Source organism: Triticum aestivum, chromosome 5B, assembly GCF_018294505.1.
Source record: "Triticum aestivum cultivar Chinese Spring chromosome 5B, IWGSC CS RefSeq v2.1, whole genome shotgun sequence".
NCBI lineage: Eukaryota > Viridiplantae > Streptophyta > Magnoliopsida > Poales > Poaceae > Triticum > Triticum aestivum.
Window position 1 is genome coordinate 383,669,906 of NC_057807.1, and position 6,021 is coordinate 383,675,926.

The following is a 6,021-nucleotide window of genomic DNA, read 5'->3' on the forward strand; positions in this document are numbered from 1 at the left end:
AAAACTGGTTGTGACAAACTTGGTATCAGAGCCAGGCTGACTGTAGGAAGCCACTAGGTGCGATCGCTAATCGGTTATTAGCATAGTAGAGTTAATTGTCATTTTTTTCAAATGTAGTCATTTTCTGACAGTCAGCATAAATTTATGATCTGACCATTCAGAATTTTTGCCTACTTTTGTAGATGGCTAGCAACGACTGTGAGTCATAGGTGTTCACCAACGTGCTAGAGGGGTTCGTCAAGCTCCTCTTCTTCATCGTCCAGGTCGCGATGGGGCCATCAGTGCGCCCAGTCTTCACACTCTACCAGCACAAGATCAACGATGGTCTGTCTATGCACCAGGCTGCGGTGCAATTCAAGGGAGGGCGTGTTGAGTTACGCCGCTTCCGGTTCTTGGGAAGAGCCATGCCTACGGAGAAGCATGCTATGCAGATGGCTGCCCGTGAGGCGATAGCTCTTCTCCGGGATGTTCTTCCTTCGATGAAGACTCGTCGTTACCGCTACCTTCCATGCCACGTACCATACACCTGTCACTACGCATTCGCTTGCCCCAGAGGAGAGCGAGAAGAGGCCTTTGAGATGCTTGTCGAGTACCTCCGGGCTCTGGAGGCAGCCTTCGACAACCTGGTGGACGACCTTGTGGCTGCCCGCATGAACTCAGTCCATGGCTGTGCCGCCAACAGGAGGGAGCTCCTGCACACCGCACCACCACTGACTCTCGTCTCGTCCTCGGCATCTTATTCACCTACCATTCTCGCCACTACTCATCGCCTGCCTTCCACTGAGGAGTTCAACCAAGTCATTGCGCCCACTTCAGTTCGTATTGCACCACCTATTGCGCGCACTCCTGTTTGTGTTGCTCCGCCTATGGCGCCCGCTCCATCAACTCAGCGCAGCACTTCACGTCTGGAGCCTATTAGCGAGGAGGAGGTTGAGTCCCCAGCCTCACTGCGCCTCACCCTCGGCAGGCCAAGGGAGATCCTCACCATCTCTGACTGAGTACGCTTAACCGCCATGCGATATACCGGATTGTACGATATGTTTATATGTACATAGGTTGTGAGAAGTAGCTTGTTTGCGCATCATGTAGGAACTGGGAGAAGTGCACTAGCCTAAATAACATGTCAGGAATATGTACGCATATCCTGAGTGATGTATTGTATAATTATTGCCTGCGTGTAAGATATGTAATGAGCAGTCCTTCTCCGTGCGCAATCGATTATTCTCTTGAAAAATCTTGGAGCATTTTAAATTTATTGATTCTTGTGACTCATTTTCTTTTCTTATGAGTTTTACAAAATGTATCCCCACAGTGAAAAATGTCTCGTCCTTGGATGCGCTCCATGCCAAACCCGCCAGAGGAGAATTATGGCACACAAACAAGCAACAATTTCACACAGGGGCAGTCAAGTCAACAGGGCAGTGAAACAATATTTTCCCAAGTATGCCGCCTTTATGAACAGAGTCAGCAACAACATCAGGAAATGATGAACCAAGTCATCAATATGGGAAATCACCGTGGGCCGTATCAGCAGCAATCCAAATTGTCTGAGCTACAGAAGACGCCTCCCCCAACATTTTGTCATACTGACGAACCTCTTGAGGCCGATGACTGGCTTCGAGACATGGAAAGGAAATTAATTATTGCACAGTGTTCAGACCATGAGAAAGTACTATATGCACCGCACTATCTCACTGGAGTAGCTGCATCATGGTGGGAGAATTTTCTACACATGCACCCCAACGAAAATGATATAACCTGGGAGGAGTTCAAAGAAGGTTTTTGTGCGGCGCACATTCCTAAAAGTGTTATGAAGATCAAGAAGAGGGAGTTTGATGACCTCAAGCAGAGGACCATGACAGTGTCAGAATACAACAGTCAGTTTACTCTGTTGTCTCGCTACGCCAACGAAGAGCGTATGACCGAAAGCAAGAAGATGGAAAAATTCCTGGACGGTCTGGCACCCACGCTTAAATGCCAGCTGGTCGTGCACACCTTCCCAGATTTCAAACCTGGTGGATAAGGCCATTACCTTGGAAAATGAGCGACGCAGCTTGGAGGATTTCTGCAAGCGCAAAAGGGACCAGACTACTCTTGCTCACAACCACCGGAGCAAGACGGATTTTCAGAAAGGTGGGACACACAGACCCACGACAAATGTTTCACACCCAATCAAGAATTTCCATGCAAGGGACAAGGAGTTCACATATAGCCCAGGCGTTACTTGCTATGCTTGTGGAGAAGAAGGGCACTATGCCAAGCAGCGCCCCAAGCCAAGGAACTCGACCCCAAAGCCGAACAACGGTGGCAATAATTCAGCGCCCAAGCAAAACAATTTCAACCCCAATAACAACCACAGGAAAGGTCACCTAAACCACGTGACCAAGGAGGAAGCACAAAATGCCCCGGATATCGTACTCGGTACATTCCCTGTCAACACAATACCTGCCACGGTTTTGTTTGATTCTGGAGCTTCTCACTCATTCGTTTCGAAGAGTTTTGCTTTGCAAAATAATATTTCGATGCTTCCCTTGGAAAAATCCATGATCATCAAGTCCCCTGGGATTAAGCAAGTTACTCAGAGTTACTACCAAGGTGTGGTTATTGAGTTTGAAGGATTGAAGTTTCACGCCAACCTTATTGTATTGGAAAATAAAGGACTAGATGTCATCCTAGGGATGGATTGTTTAACCACCAACAAAGGATTTATTGACTGCTTCAACCGGACCATAATTCTCACCCACCATCACGGGAAGACAATAAAAGTTTCAGCCAAAGAGAGAGACAAATATCTCGGCAACCGAGATTGAACAAAGTGGATGTTTCTGAGTTAAGCAAAGTTCCAGTAGTATGTGAGTTTCCAGACGTATTTCCCGAAGAACTACCAGGCATGCCACCAGACCGAGAGATAGAATTCAGCATTGAGCTAGCACCCGGAACTGCCCCATATACAAGAAACCATACAGAATGGCACCATCCGAGTTGGTAGAATTGAAGAAGCAAATAAAAGAATTACTGGACAAAGGGTATATACGAGCCAGTTCCTCACCTTGGGGTTCACCAATTTTATTTGCCAAGAAAAAGGATGGGACACTGAGATTGTGTATAGACTATCGAGCACTTAACATGGTCATAATCAAGAACAAATACCCAATGCCACGGATAAATGATTTATTTGATCAGCTCGCTCAGGACAAGGTCTTCTCAAAAATTGACTTAAGGTCGGGATACCATCAATTAAAGGTACGAACAGAAGATATCCCCAAGACAGCCTTCACCTCCAGATATGGACTGTATGAGTTCATAGTAATGCCGTTTGGACTAACAAACGCCCCCACATATTTTGTTCACCTCATGAACAAAGTATTTATGAAGTATATGGACAAGTTTGTTGTGGTATTCATCGATGATATTCTGATATACTCCAAGACACCAGAAGAGCACGCTGAACATCTCAGAATTGTACTAGGAGAACTCAGGAAACATCAATTGTACGCCAAGTTCAGCAAATGTGAATTTTGGCTAAGACAGGTAGGTTTTCTGGGCCACGTACTGACCCAAGAAGGTATTGCCGTAGACCCGGAAAAGGTCATGTCCGTACTTGGCTGGAAGCCACCAGCCAGCGTAACAGATGTACGAAGTTTTTGGGAATGGCAGGATACTACCGAAGATTTATTGAAGGATTCTCCACCATAGCAAAGCCAATGACGCAGTTACTCAAGAAGGACAAGAAGTTTGAATGGACGGAAGCTTGCGAGAAAAGTTTCCAAGAACTAAAAAGGAAACTGACGACAGCACCAGTATTAATTGTGCCAGACATACACAAGAATTTTGAGGTGTATTGTGACGCATCCCGGAAGGGCCTCGGATGCGTACTGATGCAAGAAGGCAAAGTAGTCGCGTATGTTTCCAGACAACTTCGCAAGCATGAAGAAAATTATCCTACTCATGACCTGGAGTTGGCAGCAGTCATCCATGCACTCAAAGAGTGGAGACACTTCCTACTTGGAAATCGTTGTGAAATATACACAGACCATAAGAGCCTCAAGTATATTTTCACACAGCCGGAACTCAATTTACGGCAACGACGCTGGTTGGAATTAGTGAAGGATTATGATGTTGGAATCCACTATCATCCAGGAAAAGCAAATGTAGTGGCAGATGCTCTTAGTCGGAACCCCAGCTCGGGCAACGACAGTATACAAAATTTGAGACCAGAATTTTAGCAGGAATTTGCCAAACTCAACTTAATAATGGTCACCGAAGGCAGTGTGTGGAATTTGGAAATACAGCCTACCCTGATAGAAAAGATTAAGGAGGCTCAGCGTGGACACCCCAGCATTGAAGGCATAAAAAGAAAAGCGAGTTTGGGCAGAGCCTCAGAATTCATCATAGACGAGCAGGGAATATTATGGTACGGAGATAGGCTTTGCGTACCAAATATCGAGGACCTCAAACAGCAAATTTTAGCTGAAGGCCACACCTCTCCGTATTCAATCCATCCTGGAGGAACGAAAATGTACAAGGATCTTCAGGAAAAATTTTGGTGGCACGGTATAAAGAGGGACATAGCCACGTTCATTGCATGTTGCGACTCTTGTCAACGCATCAAGGCAGAGCACCAGAAACCAGCTGGACTATTACAGCCAAACAAGATACCCGAGTGGAAATGGGACAAGATTGGAATGGATTTTATTGTTGGGCTACCTCGGTCACGACACGGAAATGATGCCATATGGGTCATCACCGACAGATTAACGAAGGTGGCACATTTTATCCCAGTGAAGACAACTCACACCACTCAGAAGCTCGCCCGGCTTTATCTTGCCCGTATCGTCTGCCTACATGGAGTCCCAAAGACTATAATATCTGACAGAGGCACACAATTCGTCTCTAGGTTTTGGGATCACCTACAACAAGCACTGGGAACTCAACTAGCATTCAGTACGGCATACCACCCTCAGACGGATGGTCAAACTGAACGGGTAAACCAAATTCTAGAAGACATGCTGAGGGCATGTGTCCTCACCTATGGAACTAGTTGGGAGGAAAGCTTGCCATATGCGGAGTTCGCATACAACAACAGTTACCAAGCCAGCCTACAAATGGCACCCTTTGAAGCCTTGTACGGGCGGAGATGTCGTATCCCACTAAATTGGTCAGAAACCGGAGACAGCTGAATCTTCGGCCCAGACATGCTCAAAGAAGCCGAGGAAAAGGTTAAGCTAATCAGGGACCGACTCAAGACAGCTCAAAGTCGACAGAAGAGTTATTACGATCGAAAACATCGGGGAGTCAATTTTGAACCTGGTGACTATGTGTACCTACAAGTATCACCTATGAGGGGCCTGCAACGATTCAAGGTTAAGGGAAAGCTAGCACCAAGATTCATCGGACCATTCTGTATAGTGGCCCAAAGAGGCACGGTAGCCTACCAGCTAGACTTACCCGAAGAATTATCCGATGTCCACGACGTGTTCCACGTCTCGCAGTTGAGGAAGTACGTGAGCAACCCAGTGAAGCAAATATCCCATGAAAACATTGACGTGCAACCATACCTCACCTACCGGGAGCGTCCAATAAAAATATTAAAGGAGTCTGAAAGGAGAACCCGACAGAAAACCATCAAGTTTTTCAGAGTTCAGTGGAACAATCACACCGAGAATGAAGCAACTTGGGAAAGAGAGGATTTTCTTCGGATAGAGCACCCACACCTATTTGAGGATCAGCTGAAATTTCGGGGACGAGATTTTTCCTAAGGGGGTAGGTGTTGTGACACTCCAAAAATTTTAATTTGGTTTTCAACAAAAACTTTGTTTGATTTGAAGAAGGTCATTTAAATCCTTCCAAAAAAATCTCTCTCTCCCCATGGCAAGGATTTTATTTTTGTATCTTCTTCAACCCTGGTGTTTGTTTATTAAAAACCTTTCTTCTGATTTTTTCCCATCTCAAATATATTTTTGGAATTTTACTTTCTTTTAAAAAGAAACCCTTTGGGTTTTGGGGCTACACTTTTGTTTT